General features: G+C 47.0%; 1 long non-coding RNA gene across 2 annotated transcripts in view; it reads left to right on the forward strand.

The window, feature by feature from the left end:
* LOC133348661 (uncharacterized) overlaps positions 1–14,551 on the forward strand; it is a 30,575-nt gene that overhangs the window by 3,343 nt on the left and 12,681 nt on the right. For both annotated transcript variants that reach the window (XR_009755819.1, XR_009755820.1), the window contains exons 2-3: positions 1,514–1,704; positions 2,579–2,682. This is a non-coding gene — a long non-coding RNA (uncharacterized LOC133348661). The remainder of the gene's footprint in view (positions 1–1,513; positions 1,705–2,578; positions 2,683–14,551) is intronic.

Here is a 14,551-nt window from a genome sequence, read left to right on the forward strand (position 1 = left end):
TCACTCAACTACTCAGCCGCTCACTCACTCAATAATTAACTCAACCACTCAACCAATCATTCAACCACCCACTCACTCAATCACTCAACCATCACGCTCTCACTCACTCAACCATTCACTCACTCAGCCACTCACTCAGCCACTCACTCACTCAGTCACTCAACCACTCGCTCACTAAACCACTCGCTCATTCAACCGCTCGCTCACTCAACCATTCGCTCACTCAACCACTCGCTTGCTCACTCAACCACTCACTTGCTCACTCAAGCACTCGCTCACTCAACCACTCACCCAACCACTCGCTCAACGACTAACTCTACCACTCACTCACTCAACCCCTCACTCAACCTTTCACTCAACCCCTCACCAAACCACTCAACGACTCACCAGAATCCTCTCGGCTTGGGGACTCACTTAACCACTCACTTAACCACTCACTTAACCATTCACTTAACCACTCACTAGAACAACCACTCACTCACTTAATGACTTACTCAACCACTCAACCAATTACTTTCTCACTCACTCAGCCACTCACTCCTTCACTCAGCCACTCACCCTTTCACTCAGCCACTCACTCATTTAGCCACTCACTCAGCCACACACTCAACCACTCAGCCGCGCACTCACGAAGCTACTTACTCACGAAGCTACTTACTCACTCAACCACTCACTCACTTAATCACTTACTCAACCACTCAACCATCACTCTTTAACTCATTCAACCACTCGCTCACTCAGCCACTCACTCCCTCAACCACTAACTGACTGAACCACTCACTCAACCACTCACTCATCCAACCATTCCCGAATTCATTCAACCAGTCACTCAACCATTATGTCGCTGGACGAGTCCCACCTTGATGGGTCTGCGACATTTCTTTCCAGAGTTATTGCCAAAAAACCACAAACATCCCACAATCCTCTCGGTTTGGGGTCCAAATGTTGTCGCTTATATCCCATGAGAAACATTGCATCGAATAAATGTGATTGGATTCTCCCCGCTTGGACGAGCGGAATTTAATGGTGCAACTGGTTTTCCTGTGCTGTGTTAAATCAGATATTTGCATGACTGCTTTTGTTTTATTTTGTGAATAGCAAAAAACATTAATCCCCATAATACATATTGTTTTATTGGTCGCTCGTCCATTCCACTTCCCACAGCTTAACCACTCATATATTTCGATGACTCTCGACGAGGCGAGCAGTACGAGTCCCACCTTGATGGGTCTGCGACGTTTCCTTCCAGAGTTATTGTCAAAAAACAACAAACATCCCAGAATCCTCTCGGTTTGGGGTCCAAATGTTGTCGCTTATTATATCCCATGAGAAACATCGCATCGAATAAATGTGATTGGATTCTCCCCGCCTGGACGAGCAGAATTGAATATGTAAGCATCATGGTTTGGATCAAACCTACAACCTCCTGTATACCGGGCGAAGTAGTGATCTTCTCGTCACCCGGGTCGCCATAATCCATTCCCGTATCTCTTCTTCTGTGTGTGTGCTACAGGCGGGTGTCTCAGATTGCCAGCACCATGTGATGGGAGCTCCAGGGCATGCTGCGTGCTCGCCAGGAGGGGCTGGGCAAGATGGCGTAGTCGCTGGAGCAGCTGCGGGCGCGGCACCGCCGCTCTCACCCTGGCGGAGTGCAGCAACACAGTGGGGCGGCACCAGCGGGACACTCTTGACAACGCAGCCAAGGTGCGCGCCAGCCACTCACTCACTCACTCATCCACTCACTCACTCAGCCACTCATTCAACCACTCACTCACTCATCCACTAACTTAAACCACTCACTCAACTACTCACTCACTCAACCACTCACTCAACCATTCACTCAACCATCCACTTACTCAACCACTCAATCAATCACTCACTCAGTCATTAACTCAACCACTCACTCAACCACACACTCATGCGCTCAAATACTCACTCATTGGTTCAAACACTCACTCATTCAAATACTCATTCAACCACTCACTAATTCACTCAACCACTCACTCACTGAACCACTCACTCGCTCACTCAACCACCCGCTCGCTCACTGAACCAATCGCTCCATAAATCACTCACTCAGCCACTCACTCAACCAATCAGTCACTCAATCATGAATTAAACCGCTCACTCACTCAACCCCTTACACACAGGCTCATCACCTGTGTCTCAACCATCTCACTGAGTAACATAACTCTTTTTTTAGAAGTGACCTGGCCACAAATGATAGGTCAACAACGTGCCTTATGTGGAAATTTATAGCAGCCAACTACTCTAAACGCCTGTTTCTAATGTGTAGGGAAAATCCAGAGGACCAGAATAAAAATCCACTTGACCACGGAGAGAACATGCAAACTCCAAATATACAGGTGTCAGGGTTGGGATCTAACCGACAACCTCCTGTATACCAGACGAAGTAGTTAACATTGTATCCGGGCAAGCCGTACATCGAGCTGGAGTGGACCATGCGGCCCATCCCTATCGCGTGAGTGGCTCCCACTGTTGTTATTGTGTTCATATGTGTGTGGTCTGCTTGTGTGTATGCGTGTGCCGCACTGCGCTATGAACCCAACATGACCAGGCTGTTGCCCCGCTCGCCCGACTCGTTGAGAGGCTTGCCCACCCCCCAGGGCGTTGTCGTGAAGATACCGCTGGGAGGAAGAATATCTCACAATACTGGAAGAGGTGAGGACTACACAGTAATTAACTGAGTGGGTCTGTGAGTGAGTTAGTGGATGAGTCGGTGGGTGAGTCGGTGGGTGAGTGGGTGGGTCAGTGGTTGAGGGAGTAGGTGAGTGAGTGTGTTAGAGAAGTGGGTGTGTTGAATGTGAGTGAATAGATGAGTGTGTGGAGGAGTGGATTGTTGAGTGAGTCGTTGGGTGAGTGAGTAGGTGGGTGTGGGTTAGAGATTGAGTGGGTGGTGGGTGATTGTGTGAATTAGTGGGTGGGTGGGTGAGTGAATGGTTTGAAGTGATTGATTAGGTGAGGGAGTGGGTGAGAGGTGGGTTGGTGAGTGGATGAGAAAATTGGTGGGTTATAGATTGAGGGGGTGGGTAACTAGGTGATTGGGAGGGTGAGTGGGTGAGTGGCTTAATGGGTGATTCAGTCGGTGGGTGAGTAGGTGAGTGCCTGGATAAGTAAGTGAGTGTATGGGAGCATGAGTGGGTGGATGGTTGAGTAGGTGGGTGAATAGGTGAGTGGGTGGTGGGTGGGTGAATTAGTGAGTGACTGTGTGAGTGAGTGCGTGGGTAGGTCAGTGCGATATTGTGTGGGGGAGTGGGTGAGTGAGGGGTTGAGTGAATAGGTTAGTGGGCGGGTGAGTAGATTGTTGGGTGAGTGGGTGGGTGAGTCAGTTAGTGGGTGGGTGAGTGAATATCGAAGGTTGAGCAGGTGAGTTGTTAGTGTGTGATTGGGTGCGTGGGTGAATCAAAGAGTGAGGCACCACGGTGGCGACATGTTAACTACCTCGCCTAGTATACAGGATTTTGTGTATTCGATCCCATCCCTTCCACTTGTATATTTGGAGTTGGCATGTTCTCCCTGTGGTCGTGTGGATTTTTCTCCGGGTCCTCCAGGTTTTATCTCCATATTTAAAATCAACATGCATTTAGAGGATGTGGCTGCAATGAATGTCTCCATGATAATCCACTTCGTTATCCTATCATTTGTAACCAGGTCACTTCTGAAAATTATTAATTTAGTTTTCTGAACCTTTTTAGGTAAAAAAAAAAATTTATTTAGTTTATTGGGTGGGTGAGTGGGTAGGTGGGTTATTGAGTGATTTGGTGGGTAGGTTAGAGATTGAGTGGGTGAATGGGTGGGTGTGTGAGTGGGGGTGTGATTAGTTGAGTAGGTGAGTGGGTGAGTAAATTGTTGAGTGAGTGGATTAGAGATTGAGTGGGTGGCAGGGTGAGTGGGTTTGTGAGTGGGTTGGTGGGTGGTTTTGAATGGGTGAGTGGGTGGAGTGCCGTGGTGGCGAGCTGTTAACTACCTCGCCTCTTGTACAGGAGGTCGTAAATTCGATCCCGACCCTGACGCCTTGTCGCGTGGAATTTTCTCCAGGTGCTCCTTGTTCTCCCTCCACATTTAAAAACATGCAATTATAGAATTTGGCTGCTATAACTTTTTTACACGTGAAAAGCCACTGAATTGAGTTGATATTTGTGGTCAAGTGGTTTTTGAAAAATATCTATATAGCTGAGTGCCTTACCTGGTAAAATAAAAAAAGCTTAATTTTCATTTAGTGTGCAGATGAGTGGCTGGGTGGGTGAGTGGATGAGTGAGTGCGATGTTTGATGGGTAGTAGGTCAGTGGCTGGGTGAGTGAGTGTGGGCTAGAGATTGAGTGGGTGGCTTGGTGAGTGTGTGCTTGGCTCGGTGGTTGAATGAATGGATGGTTGAGTTAGTGGGTGGGTGTTTGAGTGTGTGTTATTGTGGGTGGGAGAGTCGGAGAGTGGAGTGCCATGTTGGCAAATTGTTAACTATCTTGCCTGGTATTTTTAAGTTTGTAGGTTCGATCTAAACCCTGCTTCTCAAAACAATCTATATAGCTCAGTGGGCATTACCTGGGGAAAAAAAAATGTTTGATTTAGTTAAGGGTGTTGGTGAGTGGGCGGGTGGGTGAGTGCATCAGTGTGGGTTTGAGAATTTGTGGGTGGCTTGGTGAGTGGGTAAGTTCGAGTGACTCAGTGGTTGAGTTTGTGGGTGGTTACGTTAGTAGGTTATTAAATTAGTGGGTGGGTTAATAATTACGTTGGTAGTGGGTGAGTGGCTGAGTGGCTGAGTGGCTGAGGGAGTAGGCGGGTGGTTGGCTCGGTGGGTGGGTGAGTAGGTGGGTTATAAATTGAGTAGGTGGCAGGGTGAGTGGATCTGAAAGTGGGTGAGTGAGTAGGTGCACGGCTGGGTGAGTTAGTGAGTGGATGGATGAGTGAATGGGTGAGTGTGTGGGTGCATGGATGTGTGGGTGGGTGAGTGTGTGTGGGAAGGAGGTTAGTTGGGTAGTGCGTGAATGGGTGGGTTAAAAATTGAGTGAGTGGGTTAGTCACTGGGTGAGTGAGTGGATGGGTGGGTTTGTGAGCTTTGGTTAAGAGATTGAGTCAGTAGCAGGGCTGGTGTGTGGTTTCGAGATTGAGTGGGTGGTTGGGTGAGTGGGTGGTTGGGTGAGTGGGTGGGTTAGAGATTGAGTGGCTCGGTGAGGGAGTATTGGGTGGGTGAAGTGAGTTGGTGGGTCGGTGAGTGCGTGGGTGGGTGATTCAGTAAGTGGGTGAGTGAGGGGTTGGGTGATGTTGTATCTATGCCCTGTTTTCCGTTATTAATATTAAGAATAATTAAGAAAAAAATATTTTTTTTTAACATCTATTTTTTTTTTAAAATTAAATAATGAAAACAACTCACGGGCACACCGGGAGTCCATGAGACATGGAGGGCGGTTGAAATGATAGGAATTCGGTCACAAAAAGGTCATAGACATCCAGACGGACAAAAAGATGTATGGACTAAACCTCCCGAGACATCTGGAGATGTACAGATAAGGTGCAGAGTGAATGACGGTTGAAGCTTCGCGTTTTCTTGGCGTTTTCCTAACCGAAAAGTAGAAACTTAACAGAAAGAATGAACCAACAAACAATAGGGGCTTTTTTATTAGTAATTCCCTTGTATTTCTCGTATTCACCGTATATATATTATTTTTGTATTGTATGTTTCTATCTACCTGACCAAAAAAATAATAATTACGAATTCCAACAGTTAAGGAAGCATAAGTGGAAACTTAGTTGCACTTAACCTCAGGACATTAAAATATAACTCAAGAATAAATGTAACATACAGGACCACATAATGTATTGCATACATCTCCTCGACCACCTTTGTCTTCCAGCGGTGTCTGACCTCAGAATGACCCACGCAGGGCAAGCAAGGAGGGATCAAAAAGGTCACAGGGGGGAATCGGTGCCTGACATTCCAAAGACATCTGTTTTGTTGTTTGTTTTCTCTCGCAAGAGACGCGGAGAGAGAGAAGGGAGTCACGTTTAAGTTAGGCACACACACAGCGAACGGGCAGTCTGGGTTGAGTCGTGCTCAGTCTCGCAACTCGGCGTGCGACGCAGCGTTGCGACGGGGCTCGCAAGAGAGTTGGGGCAGATCGTGCCTCGAGGAGAGATGGAACGAGGAGGGGTCGTTCGAGTCGCAGAAGTCTGAGTTCAACCTGGGTCGGGGCTGGGTTTCAGCCGTGCTCCGGCTGGCGGAGCGTCGTGAGGAAACGAAACACCGATGCTGATAGCAGATGTCGCTTCTCGCAGAACGAAGTTAAGTGCGAGTAAAGCTGGCAGCCGCACGAACAAGGGGAAGCACGGAGCAGAGAGAGAGTGACGAGTGACGACAAGCAATCAACCTGTAAAAGGGCGGAGATCGCCAAGCGTCGACCAAGCGAGCAAAGCAGAGAGCGCGAAGCAGTGGAGGAAGCCTGGTCAAACGGCTGCGAGGGAGAGGACAGCGCCATCGAATGCGCCGTGTGCCTGAGGGCACACCGACCAACGACCAGTGTGAACACACAAGACGTCCAGATCGACCAAGCGAGCATCGTGCCGACTCAACAATCAATCGAGCAGTGGAGAAGCCGGGGGCTGCCACCAAGAAAGCGCGTGCGCCACCTTGCGCCACCGTGCGCCACCCTGCGCCACCCTGCGCCACCGGGCGCCACCGTGCGCCACCGAGCGACACCGAGCGACACCGAGCGACACGAGCGACCGAGCATCTTCAAGGAGAACATCGTGCCAACGCCGCTCAATCCAGCAGTGGAGAGAGAGAGAGAGAGCAAAAGCCGAGCGACACGCCGAGCGAGGGAGCAGCAGGAGCTTGCGGCGGCCACGCCCAATCGAGAGGAACACCTGGCCGCTGTTTGTATCCTCCTACACCACACAAGCTAACGACACAATTAATATTACGAGGGGACAACGCACACACAGCACGCACACGAATAAGACTTTAAAAGAAAAACTGTCTTTGCGTTTCAAAAAGGGTTGCCATTTCGAGGTGGTGCGTTCAATATCAACTGATCGTGCAAAGCAGTTGCTGCCGTCGAGCTGCATGAATAAGAAATGTTTAGTCATTCATTTTCGTTAACTGCATAATTTCGCCAATGATGAAGTATTTTTAGTCATTCAATTTCGTTAATTGCATAAGATTGCCCATGAATTTATTGACGTATACTCGCTTTCGCATACTAGAGTGTCATGTGCTTGTTTAGAATTAAAATTGCTTAACACCAACTGTTCGAGTGCTTCTTTCCAAGTCCATGCAAAACTGTCTTATTCTTGACAGCTGTATCCTGTAATGAGATCTGAACCTGGAGAATTAAAATAATATAAACACACTAAGATAATCAGTAAATGTTTAATCGACGATAATCGTGTTATCCTGATTGATATAACCCTGGATAAACGAAACCAAGCCTAATTAACATAACTGCACACATTAACATAATCGCAAGCATCTGCATAAATTACTACGATTATCATAATTTATGCATATAATTACACGCATTGTCATAATTTATGCATGTTAATACACACACTATCATAATTAATGCGATTTGCGCATTTTTCGGAAAATTATTAATTTTTATTATTTTCATCAAAATTTCATAATCACAACACATACAACATAATGGGTGGCGTCGTCCGGGATCTCTCGCAGACAGTGTTTTGCATGGATGATGGAATGAATCACTTCGTGTTAACCAGAATATCAGGATCGAACATTGCATGGTAATTGTGAACGGGCGGAAAACCAAAAAACGCCCTCTAAGGTTAAAACCCAGAATAGCAGGTTAAAACAGAGACAGTGGAATTAAGATAATATCGTATCAAACCAATTGCATCCTGTGATAAATGGTGTTAGAGGTACGCACTCTGAATCGGAAAATAACAGATAGCTCGAGTCAAATTGACTACACTCTGTGAGATAATTGTTTTATATGCACTCTGAAAAGAAATGTCAAAGTAACTTCCGCCATACCTAAGATGCTAGGATTAAGAATAATTTTTGAATGGGTTACGGGATACGGGGAGCTCGTATTTAAACGTACCGACCAATCTGTTACAAAGCAGTACAGTCAGAGAGACATATGGGAAGGGAGCTGTATCGATAACACGAACACACCTCGGGGGAAACTAATTGACTGGATAAAAGGTAACGAAGGCGAACACGATGCAAAAACTGCAGAGAAGGCAGGACAGGACTCATTCCTTCTCACACAGGCATACAGACAGGGATTGTGGAATGAGGGAAAATTTGGAAAGGAAACGGGAGAGAAATCAGTGCTCGCGACACCAGCGAAACTCACAGACGTGGATCCACAGAATAAATATGGAAGTGACATTAAATCACACTCTTGGGTACGTGGACAGAGTCCAGGGATTGATCGCACAAAAATTATGGATATCGAACAAAAAATCATTGACAAAGGGAAACCCTCACAATTCGAGAGAAGGGATGGAGAGATACATATGCAAACAAAAACATGTGAGACTGACAACTTCACAGATAGAGGGAGGAAAAATGTTAAAGTAAAATCGCCAGGACATGGTACACTAAGGGCAGAGGCAAAAACTGAAGGGAAATGGCAACACGAGCGACACGGCACTGGGCGCGCACACAGAAAATGCACACCACTTAAACACAAGCGACACAGCACAGACCAAAGTGACAGATTGCCTGATGATAACTTGTTTGATGATGACGCTGTCGGCAATCAACTTTCGGAATACCTATTCACCAGTAAAACCCTTAAATTGATGGACAAGGCTCTAGTCAGAATTCCCGATTTTGACCCCCACAATAAGACTATGGATATCCACACACATATCGCAACCGTAGAAGAGGAGGCAATGATTAGAGGGCTGAGGAGACGGGATGAAAAAGCGAGTTTGTTGAAACGGACCTTACATAAAGAATCTATTCCATGGGTAAAGTCACTACCACACAAGGTTAGAAATGATTTTAAACAATTGAGCCTGGCAGTGATTCGGAAGTTTGGAGAATATTCGACACTCACTGAGGGGTTTTATGCTGTAAAATCGATGACCCAGGGCATGGACCAAGATCCACGTGACTACCTCGTCCAATTTAAAAGAGCGTATTATGCAGGCGATGTGAATCAATACCACGAAGGAGATAAAATGTTCAAAATTATGTTTTTTGAATCCTTGAGCCCAGAGATTACAGAAAGGGTGAGGATGGTTTTGAATCCAGAAACCGCATCCTTACGCCGCATAGAGAGCAAGGCGTACATGGCATGGTTGTACAGAGCTAAGAATCATAATTCGGATCCAGAACACAGGGAGAGGGATGAGGAACCCAGCCTCTCAGAGAGGAATAAAAATCACCGAGCAGTCCCACAATGCAGGACAGAACAGAAACGCACGCACCCATGGCAAAATAACCCAGAGAGAGGTTGGCACGAGAATGAGAGCGGCACAAAGCCGAACATTCAGGAGAATCGCAGGAGGGGGAGGTTCAGAATAGAACCATACCAACACCCCATGCCACGACACACACAAGATCAAAATTACCCACAAAGATGGCGAGGTAACAATCCAGGAAAAATTTGGCACCCAAATGGGAGAAATACTGGGCTAAAAATGTACGAGAATCGCAGGAGGGAGAGGTTCAGAGCAGAACCATATCAACACCCCATCCCACGACACACGCAAGGTTCAAATTACGCACAGAGATGGGAAGATAACCACCTAGCGGGAAGGTGTTACACAGACCGCGGAGGTATGGATGCGAACATTCAGGAGAATCGCAGGATGGGAGGTCAAACACAATCGATCCAATTCCGACCAATTCCTCCACCGGCTATACCAGGAGGGAATAGAGGAATAACACAGAATGCGGTCCAAATACGTGATGAACCATCCACAGTGAGTGCGAGCGAGCGGCCAACACGCGCCCCACCCGCCGAGGTGTTAAACCCTGAGCAGGCTGCAAGTGACAGGGCTGAATGGAAGAGTGATCGGACGGTGGATAGCAGACAGCAGAGACAAAGAGAGAACACAGAGACACGCCCTGAGGAGCGCAGGCGTGAGCCTTTGAATGGAAAATATCCAAGGGAAACCAAAAATTATGTGGATCGGAGTGCTAAAATGGAGACGAATGTCCATGACGTATCGGGAATGGTGTTGAAATCCAACACACTCGTAAAAACAAAGAGGGCAACATTACGAAGGACAGAATTAAATCGACACACTGACTCGGCAAATGTGCATGTAATCGCAGAGAGAGCGAATGCCACGAACCAAGTGTCAAAGTGGGTCGTGTGCGCGAATTCTGGTTACGTGCAGCACAATTTTTCACCACACACTCCCACGACGCGAGAGAGTGAGAGAGGAAACTACAAAAACGAACCCGAAAACCGTGATCAAATTATCAAAGTGATAAGTGGTAAACCAGGCAACATGAGGAAGGTAACGCATAAATGCGTTCGAAACCGCTACCTAGCGTTTCCCAGGATTTAACAAAAACAAAAATGAATGTTCGTCAGAGTTATGATGTATGAGAACCGATGTAACGCAATATCGATGTTCAACGTGTTGTTTATTTTCTTTGCTTATTTCAAATGTAATAAGGTTAAGATCGTAATACGTGCACGCGCGTCGTAAGAATAACCGCCGAGAGTAAGGGCGGCTGATGGGATTCATGACAAAAAAAAAAAAGGGGGGCATTACTTTGTTTGAAAATTCGCCAGTGGCCAAATCGACCCCTGATAATTTTCAAAAGGGCGGACTGTTGTGTATATGCCCCCTTTTTATTTTTTTTAATATTAATATTTTTTTTTAAGAATTATGCTGCCAACATAGATAATATCGTTTTTTTTAATAGACGCGGCCACGTGGGAACGAACACGCCCCCACACTTCCACAGAGGCCCCCACACTTCCACAGATGCGCGCATACCCCATTTCAAAGGAGAGAGGACATGAAAGGGGGGGCAATAAGGTAATAAAAACTCCCCTAAATTCACACAAGAGGAACAAGGGAGGGGGGGAATTGCAGGCGGGGGGGGGGGGGTCAGCAGGACATCGTTTTGTTAAAAAAAAAACCACAGAACCAGGCACCATGGAGTAAGAGATAATTATATTCTGAACAAAGATAAGCCGGGATATCAGATTAAATAATCACAAGAAGTCAAATAATAAGTACGGAATTAAAGTAGAAGAGGAATCAAGGGCGGAGAAGGCTCTCAAAATTAACCAAACACAACACCCATGGGAAGCGAGCAACACGGCCGCCTTTGTCTTTCCGAGAGGATCTCCACACACAGGCACCAAGCTAGGAAATGACACCCATAAAGGGGGCAATGGCTCAAAGGAAATTAACACGTCTTCGAATAAATAAGCGCATGCGCCGGGTGCTCCCACCGTGGAAACAACCGCCTTTGTCTCCCCACACACGGACAAACACGCACGCGAAACACACGGACGGACACACACACGGACGCAGATGGTTCAGCCCACAGGAAGGTTTTATGACACAGCCTTTGAACAACTCGGGAAGCCGAGTGGAAGTTCCGATATAAACCGAAGGAAAATCCATACAACACAGATCGACAGGGGCTCTGGCCCCCATCACAGGTCTCGTCCGGGCTTCGGCGCCACCACAGATCGACAGGGGCTCTGGCCCCCATCACAGGTCTCGTCCGGGCTTCGGCGCCACCACAGATCGTCAGGGGCTCTGGCCCCCATCACAGGTCTCGTCCGGGCTTCGGCGCCACCACAGATCGTCCGGGCCACGAGCTCCACCAGAGATCATCCGGGCCACGAGCCCATCTTCGGCTCCACCACAGATCGTCAAGAAGTTTTCATCATTGAGAATGACGAGGGTCGCGGAGTAGCGACGCGTAGCTACAAGCCGAGGTCTGCACCACCTGAGAAGAATCGCTACCCTGAGTCGCAGAGCTGCGAGTGAAGCCAACAAAGACGCCAACGTCCACCCTGCCACGAACGAAGCATCGCTCCTCGTCAGAGTGACGACCAGCGAACAACCCGCAGGAAAGGCGGAGATCGCTGAACGAGCGCCAACTTGCGCCACCTTGCGCCACCGTGCGCCACCGTGCACCACTTTGCGCTGAACGTGCGCCACCGTGCGCCACCGTGCGACACCGAGCGACAACGAGCGACACCCAGATCGACCAGCATCAACCCAAACCGACTCGTCATCCCGCCGTGGAGAAAAAGAGTCAAAGTCTTCTGAACGAGCGCCGCCGCTCACCTCACAGTGGAGAAAGTCTCAGCTGCCGCTCGCACAAACAACAGAGGTCGTATCGCTCCCCACATACAGACTCAAGAAAACACAGAGAAAATCTTGTCAAACCAGTTTCCTTTGTCCCAGAATCTCGCCGAAGAGTTAATTAAAACAGAGCCAGATTCGCTCTCGCGCCCACACGCCCTCACCCACCATTGTATCAAACATTCCGTTAAAAAGGATTTTAGACTTGCCGATGAATCTATTGACATATACTTTCGCCTCTGGGATACAATAAGTGCTTTTTATTACCGCCATATGAAGTGTGTCATGCTTGTTTTCAAACTCGACCAGTCGCCGATTGTGATCAATACATGGGCGAACTAATGATGCCTGGTAGGAAAAGTAGAGGTTACAATTGATAGAAGTGTTTTTAGTCATTCAGTTCGTTAAATGCATAAGTGTTTATTCATTCATTTTAGTCAAATGCATAATCTCGTAATTGCATAAGAGTTTTGGTTATTCATATTAGTTCATGCATAATATCGCAAATGCATAAGAATTTTTAGTTATTCAATTTAGCTAAATGCATAAGTGTTTATTCATTCATTTTAGTCAAATGCATAAGAGTTTTCGTTATTCATATTGCATAATTGCATAATGTCACAACTGCATAAGTTTTTGTCGTTCATATTAGTTAATTGCATAATCTTGCCCATGAATTATTGACGCATGTTTGACCTGCATGATAGAATGTCACGTGCTTGTTAGAATAAAATTGTAATCCAGAAGCATATCGAGTGTTCCTTCCAAGTCCATGCAAAACTGTCTTATTCTTGACAACTGTATCCTGCGATGAGATATGAAAATGGAGACCTAAAATATTATAACACACACTAGGATAATCGGTAAATGAATCTATGATAATCGTGTTATCCTGATTGATAACTCTGGATAAACGAAACTAAGCAAATTATCGTAACTGCACACATTAACATAATCGCAAGCCTCCGCATAAATTACTACGATTATCTCCGTGATTATAATAATTTATGCATATAATTACACGCATTATCATAATTTATGCGTATTAATACACACACTATCATAATTAATGCGATTTGCGCATTTTTCGGAAAATTATTAATTTTTTTATTTTTATCAAATTTCATAATCATAACACATACAACAGTGAGCAATGGGTTGAGTGGGTGTTTTTTGTTCGTGAGTTTGTAGGTGGGTGAGTGGGTCAGTTAGTGGTTGGGTGAGTAAGTGGGTGGGTGAGCAAGTGAGTGAATGGGTGTGTTGGTAGGTGAGTGTGTAGCTTGGTGAGTGGTCGTAGGGTGAGTGGGTGGGTGAGAAAGTGGTTAACTGAGTGAGTGGTTGGGTGGGTGAGTTGTTGACTGAGTGGGGTCAGCGAGTGGGTGGGTGAGTTGATGTGGGAGGTTAAGTGGGTAAGATAGTGTGTGAGTGAGTGGATGGGTGAGTCAGAGAGTGAGGCGCCAAGGTGGTGAGATGTTCACTGCCTCACCTAGTATACAGGAGATTGTGGATTCGATCCCGACCCTGTCGCCTGTATATTTGGAGTTTGCATGTTCTACACATGGTCGCGTGGATTTTGCTGCAGGTCCTTCGGGTTTTCCCCTCTGCATTTAGAATCAACATGCATTTAGAGGATTTGGCTGCAATAAATGTCTATGTGATAAGCCTATAATTTGTTCACTGGTCTATTCTGAAAAGGATCTATATAGCTCAATGGGCCTTACCTGGTGAAATAAAAAGTAGTTTAGTTTAGGGGGTAGGTGGCTCGTTGGGTCGGTAGGTCTGTTGCAGGTCGAGTAGGTGGCAGGGTGAGTAGGTGAGTAGGTAAGTGGCTGGGTGAGTGGGTGGACTGGTGAGTGTGTGAGTTAGAGATAGAGGTGGGTGGATGGGTGGGTGTATGATTGGGGGAGTGAAATGGTGAGTGGATGGGTGAATGAATTGTTGAGTGAGTGAGTCAGTGAGTGGGTGTGTAGGTGGGTGCGTAGGTAAGTGGTTAGCAAGGTGTGTGGGTCTTTGAGTGGGTATGTGGCTGAATGGGTATGTGGCTGAATGGGTATGTGGCTGAGTGGGTATGTGGCTGAGTGGGTATGTGGCTGAGTGGGTATGTGGCTGAGTGGGTATGTGGCTGAGTGGGTATGTGGCTGAGTGGGTATGTGGCTGAGTGGGTATGTGGCTGAGTGGGTATGTGGCTGAGTGGGTATGTGGCTGAGTGGGTATGTGGCTGAGTGGGTATGTGGCTGAGTGGGTATGTGGCTGAATGGGTATGTGGCT

The sequence above is a fragment of the Lethenteron reissneri genome, chromosome 27, assembly GCF_015708825.2.
Source record: "Lethenteron reissneri isolate LAM-NWPU_2019-01 chromosome 27, ASM1570882v1, whole genome shotgun sequence".
In the NCBI taxonomy this organism is placed as follows: domain Eukaryota; kingdom Metazoa; phylum Chordata; class Hyperoartia; order Petromyzontiformes; family Petromyzontidae; genus Lethenteron; species Lethenteron reissneri.